This window comes from Terrapene carolina, unplaced genomic scaffold (genome assembly GCF_002925995.2).
Source record: "Terrapene carolina triunguis isolate 2854851 unplaced genomic scaffold, T_m_triunguis-2.0 Scaffold714, whole genome shotgun sequence".
Lineage (NCBI taxonomy): Eukaryota > Metazoa > Chordata > Testudines > Emydidae > Terrapene > Terrapene triunguis.
Window position 1 is genome coordinate 13,893,532 of NW_020665065.1, and position 14,712 is coordinate 13,908,243.

The 14,712-nt window shown below is 47.8% G+C and overlaps 1 protein-coding gene across 1 annotated transcript in view; it reads left to right on the forward strand.

The window, feature by feature from the left end:
* The first annotated feature begins 1,942 nt into the window (after positions 1-1,942).
* TMEM51 (transmembrane protein 51) overlaps positions 1,943-14,712 on the forward strand; it is a 36,238-nt gene continuing 23,468 nt past the window's right edge. Inside the window, exon 1 of the mRNA XM_024196358.3 lies at positions 1,943-2,002. The gene's annotated coding sequence lies outside the window, so the exon portion shown is untranslated. The remainder of the gene's footprint in view (positions 2,003-14,712) is intronic.

Here is a 14,712-nt window from a genome sequence, read left to right on the forward strand (position 1 = left end):
CCCCACTTATGAAATGGGGCCCCAATCCTGGTAGGGGCCTCGGAGCACAACTGTAATATAAACAGTATGTACCACTACTACTATTAGACACCAGTACCGTTCCAAAAGATCGCAAGGCGCTTTAGAAATTTCACTAGCTGCTAGTGCAAAAGGGTGGGACAGATGATACCATTCCCACCATCTGTCAGAGGGCAGGGACAATGTCGATTATCTGCAATATGGCCTATTTTTCAATGGAGAGAAGTGGATATCCTAAGTCAGGGGTAGCCAACCTGAGCCTGAGAAGGAGCCAGAATTTACCAATGTACATTGCCAAAGAGCCACAGTAATACGTCAGCAGCCCCGCATCAGCCCCCCCCCTCCTCCTCCTCCTCCTCCTCCTCTCCTCCCCTCTCCCAGTGCTCCCACCCACTGGCAGCCCTCCCGAGATAAAATAGAATATCAGGATTGGAAGGGACCTCAGGAGGTCATCTAGTCCAATCCCCTGCTCAAAGCAGGGCCAATCCCCAGACAGATTTTTGCCCCAGATTCCCTAAATGGTCCCCTCAAGGATTGAACTCACAACAGTAGGTTTAGCAGGCCAATGCTCAAACCACTGAGCTATCCCTCCCCCTGTTTTGTGGCGTGCAGGAGGCTTCACCAGGCTGAGCCCCCAGGGTGATGGGGATGCTGAAACTGGTCTAGGGGGAAAGGTTGGGCCTGACAATGACCCATTTAGGTTGGGGTCAGGGTCAGGTCAGGCTTTCAAATTAGGCCCAAGCAGATCTATAATTGGCAATAGTGAAATAAGTAAGAATAACTGTGTTGATCTGGCTCTTGAACACCTGCCACCAAGGCAGGCCTGCCAACGGGGGGCGGGGGGGGGCAAAGGGGGCAATTGCCTAGAGGCCCAGGCGATTTAAAGGGCCCGGAGGCTCCCGCCTGCTGCCATCAGCAGTGCAGCGCAGCTAAGGCAGACTTCCTGCCCGCCCTCACTCCACGTCACTCCCGGAAGCCGCCAGAATGGCCCTACGGCCTGAGCTCCGAGCGCCAACTCTGCAGATCCCATTGGCTGGAAGGTGTGGCCAATGGGAGCTGTGGGGGCGGTGCCTGCGGCAGCAGCATATAGAGACCCTCTGGGCCCCCAACCTAGGAGCCGCTGCCAGAGGGGTGTGCTGGTTGCTTTCAGGAGCTGCCGGAGGTAAGTGCTGACCCCTTCTTGCACCCCAGCCCCCTTCCCCAGCCTAGAGTCCACACCCAAACTCCCTGCCCCACGGAGGGGGGATGGAGTGAGCAGGGGTGGGGCCTCAGAGAATGGGAGGGACAGGGGCATGGCCTCAGGGGTGGGGCACAGGTCTTTGGCTTTGAGCAATTAGACAGTTGGCAACCCTGCTGGGTGGGCATGTGGAAGCCCTGGCCATGCTGGAAGAGTGTGCCCAGCAGCACTGCCTAAATGTCAGGCAGACCGCGTCTGTGGCTTGTGGGTGCGTGGGAGCCCACTGACTGTTCTGCCCTGGGGCTGGGAATTGCTGCCAGCGGGCCTGCCAGAGGGGGTGGCACTTCAGTAGTGGGTCCCAGACTCCCAGTGGAAGGAGAGGTGCTATGGGGATGTCAGGTAACACCCCTGTCCCACGGGAAGCAGCTGTGGGAACATCAGAACCCAGCTCCCGCACTCAGAGCCCAGGCCTGGCTAGGGAGGCTGTAGGCACCAGCAAGGGCCACCTGGATCTCAGTCTGGGGACATCCCGGGGGTCGGCCCCGAGCCCACCCGCTGGCTAGGGCGGTTCCGGGCTTGGCCGGCCGCCTGCACACGCCTCTCATGGCTGTGTCGTGTCGGGAGGCTCTAGGACCCGGGCGCGACGTCCAGGGGGCGTGGAGCGGCCGCGGGGAGGGCGCTGCTGGAGCCGCCCGGTTGCTGGTCGCTTCCTGCTGCCGCCCTGCCATGGGGAGGCGGAGGCGGCCGCGGCGCGGAGCAGCGCTTGGGGAGGGCCGCCGGGCATGGAGCGGCCCCTGAGGCGCGCAGGTGAGTGGGGCCCGGGCAGGACGCGCTCCCCGGAGCCCGGTAACTTCCCTCGCGGACTTCGCTCCCCGTGCCCGGGGGAGGGAGCCGAGTCCGTCCCAGTCTGGCGCCTCCCGGGGGAAGCTGTGCCCTGACCTGGGGGCGCCTGGAGTCCTCCCTCCGCGGGGCGCCCCGGCTCCAGGCAGGCTCTGAGCGCTCCCCAGTGGCGGCGCCTCCCCTGCCCGGTGCGCTCGGATCGCAGGGGGGCTGGACCCGCTACGGGGCGCAGCCCCGCCGGCCAGGGGGCTCCCCCGCTCCGGTGCGCCCTGGTGTCCCGTGGACGGGCTGTGCCACGCCCCGGCCCCGGCTTCCCACGTCCTGCCCCTGGAGAAACCCGGCTCTTCTCCTGCGCGGCTCCCTCTTGTCCGCGCTTCCCGGACGGACTCGTTCCTCCGCCTTCGCCCGGAGTAACTCGCTCTCTTTCTCCTGCTGTAACACTTGGCCCCGGAGGCTGGGAGCAGGATCCCTGCCGCACCGGGCTGTCCCGGCGGGCTTCTGCTTTGCATCAAAGGTGCTGGATGGGATCCCGGAGTTCCTCCGAGTGGCTGTTCCGCAGGGCACTTGTAGACTTTCCTGGCAGCGCTGCCACTTAAGCAGGTTGTCTCGGATTTGAACCGTGAGCTTCCATAACAGGGCGGGCCGAACAGCTCCTTGAACTAGAAATGACTTGCACTGCGATCACCTTATTTCGTTAGCCAGAACTTGTCCTCCAAGCACCCTATAATCCCGGAGTGGCCAAATGGACTGACCTTCCGAGCCCCATATGATAATCTTCAGAAGTTCGAGGGGTGGGTGCAACTGCCAGGGCTCGGGGTTTCTGCCCTGTGGCAGGGTGGTGTGGCTAGGGAGGTGCCGACTGAAGCCCTGAGCCCCAGCAGGTGCCTCCCGTTACCCCTTTCCCCACTGGGCAGAAGCCCTGTGCCCCACCAGCCTGCTGCAGGGCAGGAGCCATGAATCATCCGTCCCCGTCGACCCCAGTCTGGTAGGTGGAGAATGGGGGGACATGAGGGGCTCCCTGAGACACACTTCAACTGTAAAAGAGCCGCTTGTGGCTCGCAAGCTGCAGTTTGGCCACCCCTGCTATAATTGGTGTTGCAGTTTGCACGTTGGAAACAGCAGGACTTGAATGCCTGATTAATGGGAGTTCTCGCGATCAATGGGTTTCACTGTAGGTATCCTTTTCAGGTACCTCTGCCGTATGAGAAAGGGTAGCCTTCTGTTTGAGGGATTCAGCAGGGACTCTGGAATCTGGATTCAGTTGCCTGTTCTGCCACCCACTCCCTGTGTGACCTCAGGCAAATCACTTAATCTCTCTGTGCTGCCTCTGTAAATGGAGATAGGATATTTTTTCTCCCACCATTTATCTTGTCTGTAAGCTCTTTGGGAGCAAGGACTGTTTGTTACAGTACATAACACGGTGGGGCCACTATCCTGTTTTGCGTGTCTAGGTGTTACTGCAATACAAACAATAATACCTAAGGACCAGGGTAGTAATTGCTATAGTATCTGGGTGTCAAGAGGGTATGAGAGGATTATTTCACCGCTGATATGATAGAGAACTACAAAGATGGCTTGGGCATGTATATTACAACCTAGACGACTGTCCTGTCAATAAAGTTGCACCCCCGCCCCTGAGCTGTATGTAATTCATTATCCAATCATTGCTTGGGTAGTTTATAATTCCGTGCAATTTTATTAGTACTCTTTGTGGGCATGTGATGAGCACAGTTGAATTAGGCTAGAGAGAAAACTTGCCAGGGTGAAATGATGCAGAATATTAGGGAATTCTAGATGCTCATTAACTACTGAGGTCACCCTCGGGGGTACTTTCTGTATGCTACCTTGCAAGTATTATGGGGGAAAGATTGGAGTGGTTCCTTAACTTGAACAAGTTGGCATTGCTATCTCATATGAGAAGATTGTGTGCCTAAGAATAGATTTATATCTAATATTTCCCAAGCTGGTGTTTTCAGCATCTCTAGTGTGTTTTAATTCACCTGGTTATAGTGGAGTGGTTAATCAAAGAAGAAAATTTGCCTTACCAGCTGGCCAGGTTTCAGAGCTGAGGACAGAACTTCCAGCAAAAATACTGAGGAGGGATTAAACCGTGTAATTGATTTATAGTGAACATACCCCCCTTCTGTAGGTGGGCAGGGGTTGGGGGGGGGGGGAGGTTGGAGTTTACTGAGATGAGGGATAGTAGAAAGGTTGCTGGGTAAAACATCTTTTTTGTATTAAAAGGGAAGAGAGAGACATTTGGGACCAGTTTGGAGCCAGGAGTCTGAAAGATTCCTAGCTACGCTACTTGGCTTTTCCCAGTCTGATCCAGACCCTACCCACTGGCACTGGTGTAGGCTTCTGTGAATCATGTTGATTGTCTCACTCACGAATAGTGGAAGTAAGGGCATATCTGCACTGCCCCGTTGTTTGGACTACCAGGGTGTGAATAGCAGTGTGCACCAAAGTACTCTGCTAAAAGTTCCCTGCGTGGATGCTGCAGGCACAAGCCAAAAAGTCCTTAATTCACATTAACCCTTTTCAAACAAGGTTACATTAATGAGAAATAGGAACTTTTTAGTTCTCGTCCATGGTGTCCACACAAGGGAGGTACAGCGTAGCTCTTTGGTGTGCACTGTTATCCACACCCCAGTGGTCCAAACTGCAGGGCAGTATAGACATGCCCTGAGTCTTATGACCACGCTAGCAGATCTGCTCTTTACAGAGATTCTTTTCACATGTGTAACTGCAACTTTCATGGCCCTAATATTGCCTTCTAACTTTCTCTTGTTAAAAATTAATAACAACCACCTGGGAGCAAATAAAGTCCAGTTTAAAGTCAGCCCCACTCATGCCCAAAGACAAAGAAGGAGCAGCTGAAAATCTAAGAAGTTTAAAATACTCAATTTAAATACAGTATAAATAGAAAACTAGTCTCCTAAAATAGAGAGATGGAAACTGGTTTTACAACTCTTGTGAAAAACCTGTTTTTTGAGCAACTGAGCATGTCAACTAAAGCAATCTTAGTACCATCTGTTGTTAGTATAGTGAGCTATAACTTCATAATGGTTCATTCTATCTTACTAGCTGATGGCCTGTCATCTAACCGGGTATATCAATAAATTATATGGGGCTTATGGTTATTCTGCACGTCGGGTCATATTTCAGCATTCCAGCGTGTCTGTGTGCTAGTACCTTTCCAAAGCGTGTCAGAATGAAGAATCATTCTTAGTTTATATTTATTGTTAGAAAATTAAATGGTGACCTTCCTTCTCCATTGTCTTGTGCTTTGTGTATTTCCTCACACCAGTGCAAAGGGGATGTGAACACTTCCTGATCAGTTGTGTTCAGTGCCCATTTGGCACCGATCTAAATGATGACACACAGTGCAAGGCAGTGGAGAGTTGGGCCTCTGGCTTTCTCTCAAGGGACCTTGTTCTGCATATGCTTATGCACGTGATTGACTGTGAATGTGCTTGTGAACTTTTGCAGCAGTAGGGGCTAGAAGGAAAAAGTGGAACTGAGGTAGTCAGCAGAAAACTCCACTTGTCCAAGGCCAATTTGATTCAGTCTGTGGCTTTGCTTAAGGGAACTTGCACACAGACATATTGTGGGAGAACGAAACAAAAGGACTTCTGCCACTTGGTGTATTGTAATAGAAAGAAACCCAATTATGTACTGTGGTAAGGAGCCTCAGTCTCATTTTCAGAAGTGAATTAGGCACATATGTTTTATGAAGGTCTATAGGGTTTGGGCTCATAAGTCGCTTAGGGGCTTTTAAAAATGTTACCCCAGGTCTTTATTATAAAAAACTGTTAGCTGGTTTGCTTCTAAGAACTGCTAGAAATGTTTCTACAATTTAAAAAAAATCTAATTAAAGTAGCTGTTTTTAAAACCTATTAGTAACCCCCTGTAATGGAGTCACCGGGCAATGCTCTGGAACTACTCCATACGAAGCCAGTCAGGACTCGGGGGGAGCCTCCTCTCTCTGAGCAGACTGTCTCCAGGGCAAGAAGCTTACACAGCTTTGACCTTCCTGGGTCTGACCTCGGAGCATTCAGCATCCCCTTCTCACACCGTGCACTTCCCACAGCGAGTCTGCACAGGCGGGGCTCCTGGGGAAGCCAGAGGGCCCTGCACCCCACCTCCACAGTCAGACGTGACTCTCAGCCAGCCAGTAAAACAGAAGGTTTATTAGACGACAGGAACACAGTCCAAAACAGAGCTTGTAGGTACAGAAACAGGACCCCTAAGTCAGGTCCATCTTGGGGGCAGGGAGGCCAGACTCCGGGTCTGGGCCCCCCTCCATTTCCCCAGCCAGCTCCAAACTGAAACTCTCCAGCCCCTCCTCTGGCCTTTGTCTCTTTCCTGGGCCAGGAGTTCACCTGATCTCTTTGTTCTCCAACACCTTCAGTTGGCACCTTTGCAGGGGAGGGGCCCAGGAGACAGGGTGTCCGCCATTCTCTGTGCAGACAGCATCACACTGGCCCTCCCAGGCTGTGCAACAATCACACGCCCTTATCCCACCATCTAGATACTTAAGAAATGCATAGGGGAAATGGAGGCACCCACACAGTATTCAGAGAAAACATTATGAACATTCCCACTTTGTCACACCCCCTGAAACCCAAACATTGCTGTACTAACAACCTGTTAGTGAAGCTGACTTTATTACCCAAGGGATGCAAAAAGCAAACAGAGAATAAGTAATAACAAAAAAACTTCTAATAATGTAAGATGGTATTAATAACACAGGTGAATGTTTTAAGTTGACAGTAGTGCTAATACAATTGGTAGTAGAAATAAAAGCAAGCTTATTTCGTTCTAACAGTTCTTTTGGCAGGAGTGTGTGAGTCATGCGTGACAACATCCTAAAAGACTTTACTATGCAGTTTAGTTAGAATATTGTACATTCTAGTCCAATTTTTTTCAAAACGATCTTATCTTCAGCTGTAGCAGTGACAAATTCTGTCTGTTACAGTATTTAGAGAAGAGACAAGCCATTCCTTCCATGTGCTTTGAAAGTGAATGTGTTCCAGTGTACCGTCTGTCTACACTTGAACCTGCCTTGCCACCACTTAGATTCAAAAGCCTTCAGTCTTTGCCTCTTATGTCCTTTCGGTATAGAATTGAATTGTCTTAAAGTCAGACATTAACCTTTTTTCGTCTCTTTCCTCTTATCATGTATTTCCCATTCCCTTTGCCCCCAGATATATTAGATACAAAGGCATTTGTTATGAGTAGATCATGCATGGGGGGGATAGAGAATTGGAAAATGCATGTTATGAATAGTTGATGCAAGTGGTCATTTGAACAAATTACAGGAGCACACAGGACCAGCTGGTATGTACAGGGTTAATTTACTATTAGCTGAATTAGAGGGGTCAAGTAGATTGTTCAAAAGTCTCCCAAGGGATGTGATGGAAGCCCCATTGCTTGAGTCACTTAACTATAAATCATTTGAGAATGTATTGTAGGGGCCTGGGCAGGACACGCTCCCCAGAGCCCGGTAACTTCCCCCACAGACTTCGCTCCCCATGCCCGGTGGAGGGAGCCGAGTCCGTCCCAGCGGCGGGTGGCCATTCACCCCGCCTGGCACCTCCCGGGGGAAGCTGTGCCCTGACCTTGGGGGCACCTGGAGCCCTCCCTCCGCGGGGCGCCCCGGTTCCAGGCAGGCTCCAAGAAGGAGGAAAGAAAAAATGAGTTCAATATATTATTTGAATCTTGTAGGTACTTGTAAAATAATACATTGCCCGAACAGTATTTGGCCAACTCTACAGAGCTGATCCAATAGCCATAGAAAAGGGTTTGAGTAAATTCTTCGGAATAGCAGTGAAATTCATCCAGTGATTCCCTGACCACTGTTCCACTGTAACTGTTCAATGCATCTCTCTTGCTTTTGTTATTTCCCTCCCTTTCTTGCTTCCTTTTCCTGTAATAGGCCCTGGTCTATTTTCCCCCCCGTGTTGTCTTCAGTTTCTGTCTCTTTCCTTCTCCTCTCCCCTACACCTACATTCCACCACTTCTGTTAACATTTCTTTTCCTTTCTCTCACCCTCCCCCCCCCCCCCCCCCCCCCCTCCCCCCCTCCCCCCCTCCTCCCTCCCCCCCCCTTCCCTCTTATTTTCTTTTCCTCCCCCCCCCCCCCCCCTCCCCCCCCAATTCTTGTACTTCCCTTTTCTAACTTATCCTGTCAGGCTCGTGCTCTCCTGCCACCTCTCCCCCACCCTCCGAACCCATCCAGGGACCCACCTGTAGGACTTGGAAACTTTACCAGGCACTTTCTCAGGCTAGAATTTCTCAGGTCTTTTACCCAAAGCAGATGATAACTTTCCTCAATCGGGGGTGTAACTCCAAATTTTGTGCCACTGAGCAAGGAATGAGTGAACTCATGCTGTGATTCAAGCAGATTTATAGTTCTGTGGCAATGCATCTTATCAGCATGTTGCAACTATTAGTAGCTGTCCACCCTTGTCTCATGCAGTGACTTTTGGGCACAGTCGTGGTAGGCAACTCCCTTTTTCAAAGCATTCTTTTGTCAGCGCTCTGATGAAGAACATGGTCAGGAGTGGTGATAGATGGGAGCTTCCTAGCAGTGTGAGTGTTTGAATGTTACTCTCAATACCTGATTTAATTTTAGCTGTTTTGTTTGCAAAATATTTAGTGTGCATAAAAAAAAAAAAGATGCAAAACCACATCTGATGTACAGAGGCTGTATTTATTCGGAAGCTAGGGGAATTGGCCTGGGAAACAAGGAAGGGCGGTGAGCTGGCAATTTTAATGTTTTGCAGAATATAGGAAATAGGCTTCTACTGGGAGGAGGAGATTGCAAGTGGAGATAGTGTCTAAAATTCTGAAGGGTACTGAAGGAAAATTACTTGGGAGACAGGATCAAGAGGAACATGGGGGTGGTGGGGTTCAATCCAGTCAGTCCTTTTAAGAAGAATGACTTTGGACCTTATTTATCTTGTTTTACTTTAGCTGGAAAGGGTAAAAAAAGACTTCGGAGGTGATGTAATACAATAGGAATCATCGAAATGCAGGAGGGAAGTGGCAGGGCTTTGAAAGATGACAAAAGTGCAGTTGAATTAACAGAAGAGGGGGAAGACTAGGAGTGAGAAGGCACCATAAGAACGGCCATACTGGGTCAGACCAACGGTCCATCTAGCCCAGTGTCCTGTCTTCCAACAGTGGCCAATGCCAGGTGCCCCAGAGGGAATGAACAGAACAGGGAATCATCAAGTGATCCATCCCCTGTCGCTCATTCCCAGCTTCTGGCAAACAGAGGCTGGGGACACCATCCCTGCCCATCCTGGCTAATAGCCATTGATAGACTATCTTCCATGAATTTATCTAGTTCTTTTTTTTTAATCCTACCATGCTGAAGGAGAAGGCCTCGGACCAACCCCAGCATTTATGGCTACATAAGATGGCTGACACTTTTAATGCCTCACAAGCATAAATGTAAAAGCCAACACATTATGGAAACTGATTTGTGAAGAGTTCTGTAACCCAAAGAACAGTAACCGTGGGACAATTTTCCATGGACACAGGAGCAAGGAGTTAGAGATTGTATGAAGTGAATGATTCCATACAGCGGAAGTGCTGCACGGACAGACAAGAAGGTACAGTCTGCTCTTCAGGGGTTTACAGACTGGAACTTTTCCTAGGTTAATCCCAACCTAAGGGGCCAGTTTCTTGGGGGGAAGGGGGCTAAGCCTAGTCATGTTCAATGGATTTTGCTTCTGAACGCATTCCCAGGAGTAAGGGTTCTAAAGCGCAGGGGGTGGCCTTGGTGGTCGAGAAAGCAATAAATAAACCTCCACTCATGTGCTTCCTATACAACCCTGGTCATCGCACCTGACAGAATGGGATTTTGGGAGGCCTTCCACCCCCTTCTTAAAAGCACAAGGTAAACAGCAGTGAGTTTTGGATCAAGTCATGAATGTTGCCAAGAAGGCTGATGGCATTTTGGGCTGTATAAATAGGGACGTGATCAGTCCCCTCAATTCGACATTGGTGAGGCCTCATCTGGAGTACTGTGTCCAGTTTTGGGACCCACACAACAGGAAGGATGTGGAAAAATTGGAAAGAGTCCAGCGGGGGGCAACAAAAATGATGAGGGGGCTGGAGCACATGATTTATGAGGAGAGGCTGAGTGAACTGGGATTGTTTAGTCTGCAGAAGAGAAGAATGAGGGGGGATTTGATAGCTGCTTTCAACTACCTGAAAGGGGGTTCCAAAGAGGATGGATCTAGACTGTTCTCAGTGGTACCAGATGATAGAACAAGGAGTAATGGTCTCAAATTGCAGTGGGGGAGGTTTAGGTTGGCTATTAGGAAAAAGCTTTTTCACTAGGAGGATGGTGAAGCACTGGAATGGGTTACCTAGGGAGGTGGTGGAATCTCCTTCCTTAGAGGTTTTTAAGGTCAGGCTTAACAAAGCCCCGGCTGGGATGATTTAGTTGGTGTTGGTCCTGCTTTGAGCAGGGGGTTGGACTAGATGACCTCCTGAGGTCCCTTCCAACCCTGATATTCTATGATTCTATGAAGATTTGGTGCTGAAGATAAGTGACAAAGTATGTAGACTCAGGATAGTCACTTTGGTTTGAAATTAACTTAATGTGTTCAGTGTGTCTACAGAATGGTGGTATGTCCAGAGATGATGTGTTAGAAGCCTGAAGTAACAAAAATTCTGCTTTCTTGTCCTGTGTCAATAGTTACAGCTTCTGAAAACCGATGATCCGTTTTCGGGCTTGCTCTGAACAAGAGAGTATATGGGGTGACCCCTTCTGTAGAGCCGGACTGCATTTGCAGCAACAGAGTTGACCCCAATTTGTGCCCAGCTATCTGAGGGTGGGCTGAGCATATAAAGTTTGAGGAGTAGAGAGAGATGGTTGAGTTTGCTTAGATGCCAATTACCAAGAACGTCAAAATAGTTTGATATTTTTTTTAATTAAGATTGTTACAGTAACTTTGGCATCACAACATCAGTAGAACTTGCACATTGATTTCTGATTATATTCAGTGTGGAATGCGAGCAGTGTGATGGCTTCATTTTGTAAATACACTTTTGATGTCTCAGCCCAGCTATCATGGGGGGCAAAAGTATGTGTGTGTATTTTTTACTGTTCTCCTGTCTGAATGTATGTGTTAGTATATCCTTTATACCAGCTTAGTGAGCAGGGAGTTACCTGGCATCTTAAAACCAGAGACCCAGATGGCTCTAACCTGAATGAAAAGCTGCATCCTGTAAAATGCACAGGTAAGAACATTTGCCAGTTCCTGAAGTCTGGAAATGTGCAAGTAATTCTTTTAGGCAAGGTAGGATAAGTCCAACTTAGCTCTGTTTTCAATGCTTGGATGTGTGCTTCACAAGTACAGCATTCATTTCCACAGGAATGTTGAGCAATATTAAAGCAAAGTCTTGTGCTGCTAACGTGAGATAAATAAAGCCCTAGGTATGAAATTCTGTCAACTGAAGTGACCTCTGCTTTTGATTTTATACAAGTGCCATATCTCATCAGTTTGCACGATTTAAGAAAAGAAATATTGTGAAATAAATGGCTTAATTTCAATATATGGCTTAATTTAGATATTTTTTTATTTATTTTTTATGTAGCTTAAGCCAAACATTAGGCTTAATCATTACATGGTCTGAATTCCTATAGCAGCATCAATTGCAAACACAGGGAACTCCCAAAGGAACTAAGAACTTTCACAAACCTCACCACCTTCCGCTCCAAGTGCAAGGAGCTTTCCATTGACTTTGCCTTCTCTAAAATAAGTATAGCTACATCCATTATTTAAAAAAATTACAAAACAAAACATTCTACTGCGTACACTTCTCCTCCTGGGAAGAGGATGAAAGAACAGATGTGACATGTCAGTCTTATTGTTTAATGAGCTACTGGAAGGTTCTTGAATGCTACAGTGATGAGCACAATATCAGAACCTATATAGAATAGAATAAAACAAGGAGGAAGCAATTACAATAATATATGTGCACCTGTTGGAGAAAGTGTACTACTTATGATTGTCTCCTTGTCAGCAGACAACTGTTGCTGTGAAATAAATTTTGTCTCTACCTGACGCTATACAAGGAGAATGTAAAAGGTGCCATTCGGTAGCGTGGAGATGTGTGAACTGCTAGTTTAAAAAAATGAACAGGCGAGAGAATGTCTCAGGATACAGTTGTAGAAAATTGGGGTCCAATCCAACTCCCTTTGAAATCATTGGGCTCTTAAGATTATATGTTTGACTGTAAACAACCTGGGGACATGGAGACTGTCTCTTTTTTTTTCTGCATAGCATCATGCACATCTATGACCCTGTATGAATAATCATAGATAAATAGATAGAAAATACTTTGCTGGTTCAAAAGAAAAAGGGGATATTGCCAATGCCACACCTGGCTTCCCATTTTTCTAAATACCCCTTAGGTCTGTAGCTGCTGCTTGCAATACTAGAAATATAATAGTCAATACCTGAGTTCTATGGAATTGCATATAAAGGTACCCAGTATATAAACTATCTTAGATCCCTCCCTCCTTCTCTGTTGGGTTTAAGTCACCCATTCTAATCTATCGGTTAACTGTCCAACCTACTGCAGCTGCATTGAGTTCTTGGAAAACCAGAGATGTGGCTATAGTTAAAGATTCTAGTGAGTGTCCTCTGCCAGGTCACATACTAACCATTTCAGCTCAATTCATTTTGAGCATTGTCCAAGATGCTCATAGGAACTAAGTTTTTATCAGAGTATACGTTTCTCCACAGAGGTCCAGGTAAGGAGAGCAGCTTTCTATCTAGCTTCCATCATAAGGCTGAAGTGTATGTAGCATTAGTAACCAAATCATTGTATGAATCTATAGGCTTGCAGAACGTGTTCTTGAATCTGGTTGACAGAGCCTGTTCCGGGGTACTACGTTCGTTACAGTAAATAGACTTACCTTACTTTACTGAACCTTAATTGCCAGATTCGGATAGTATCCTCACAACTTGCTTTTTGTTGCATCCTGTGTTTGTCCTGCCTAGAGAGAACTTGGTCCAGTGAAAGATATTACCTCACCCACCATGTCTCCCTAATGGATTTATCACAGGATTGTGAGGCAGGAACTGCTGAGATCTAATCCTACTTCTGTGATTTAAGGAGCCTTGACAAAGTCATTTTCTTCTGTTCTCCCCCAAGCCTTTTGTGAAATGGGGACAATGCCTACTGAGCTTCATTGGGTTGCTGTGAAGATTAATCAGAGCGCTACATAAATGTTCAGTATTACTCGAAAGCAAACCAGGGAAACTCATGAAATCTCAAGAAGGCCATAATGTTGGGCCTTTTGTTGTTGTTGGTTGCTGAAGTGTATGTTATAGTCTGAGCATAGTGTTTTTTCGCATGTGCCCAAGGACTTTGATAGTTTAGAAATGTTAAAACAGTTACACTAAACGGGACTGCTCACTCTTGAGGCTCCACTTCTAAAAATTTTAAAACCTGCTGACATAATTAGCACTGAGCCTGTTACGTATGGGAGGATTTTGGTACTTTTTTGGTCCACATGTGCTTTATTTTACCCCTGAATTTAGTAGACACTGTGCTTTCATCAAGTCACTCTTTCTACCAGTCCCTTCCTTCATTAAGGACTTGTTGGCCCTAGAGACCATTCAGATGGGTACCTATGAGTTTAAAAAATAGGTGGGAATAGTTAACTTCCTTGAAGTAAATGGGAGCTGCTGGGCATTCAGCATGCTTGGAATTCAGGCCACTTACCTGGGTGTCCAGAAGTAGGCACCTATTTTTGTAAACCTTGTTCTAGATCACTTTTGGATTCTATTATAGTACAGCTAAGCACCGACGTGGAGATTGGGGAAGAGACTGACAAACACTGTCAGTGCGCAACTAAACAGTAGCGCTTATCTGCCAGTCAGATCATTATCTGCAGGGGTGTTATAGCTGTGATAGTCCCAGGATATATTAGAGAGAAGGTGGGTGAGCTAATATCTTTTATTGGACCAGCTTCTGTTGACAGATATTGCCTCACGCACTTTGTCAGTCAAACCACTAGGCAATTGGAACAGACTTCAGGAGTTTAGGATTTCCCAAACAGGGCAGCACCTATTCTGCCATGACAAGGCAAAAGATCTCAGGTTGCAGGATTCTTTGGCTACAGAGTTGCAGTCTATGGGTCATTCATTTGCAAGGATAAGTAACTAATTGTTTGGCTCAACTGGTGAGGGATTTTACTTTGCTTAATGTCTTTCTGATTTCAGAGTTTAAAAGGAAGTACTTGTTGGCTGGCATATGGGAAGCTCTTCTTGTTGAACAGAGATGGGTGGGGGCAAGGGCACTAGACCATTAGTTTCTGCAACATTTGTTTCTGGTAAACAGAAGGTCATTCTCTAGCCCTTAAAGTTGTGAAGCACCTTGCAGATGTGAGCCTGTTGTCCGCTTGAGTCTCCACAGCCCGAGAGCCCCAGCGCAAACTGACAAGCATACTGCAATTTCACTCCCTTGGTGCTTGGCACAGCTGTGAGCAGTGGAGACTGAGGAAGAGAGAGGAGTGGCTGATGGAGCAGCTAGAGGCTGTGGGCACCTCCAAGTACTGCAGACTTCCCATGCCTAAGTCACAAGGCTGTGGAAGAGCTGTAGCAGGGGAGATTGCTCCTCCCCACTTCTACCAGCAAGGTA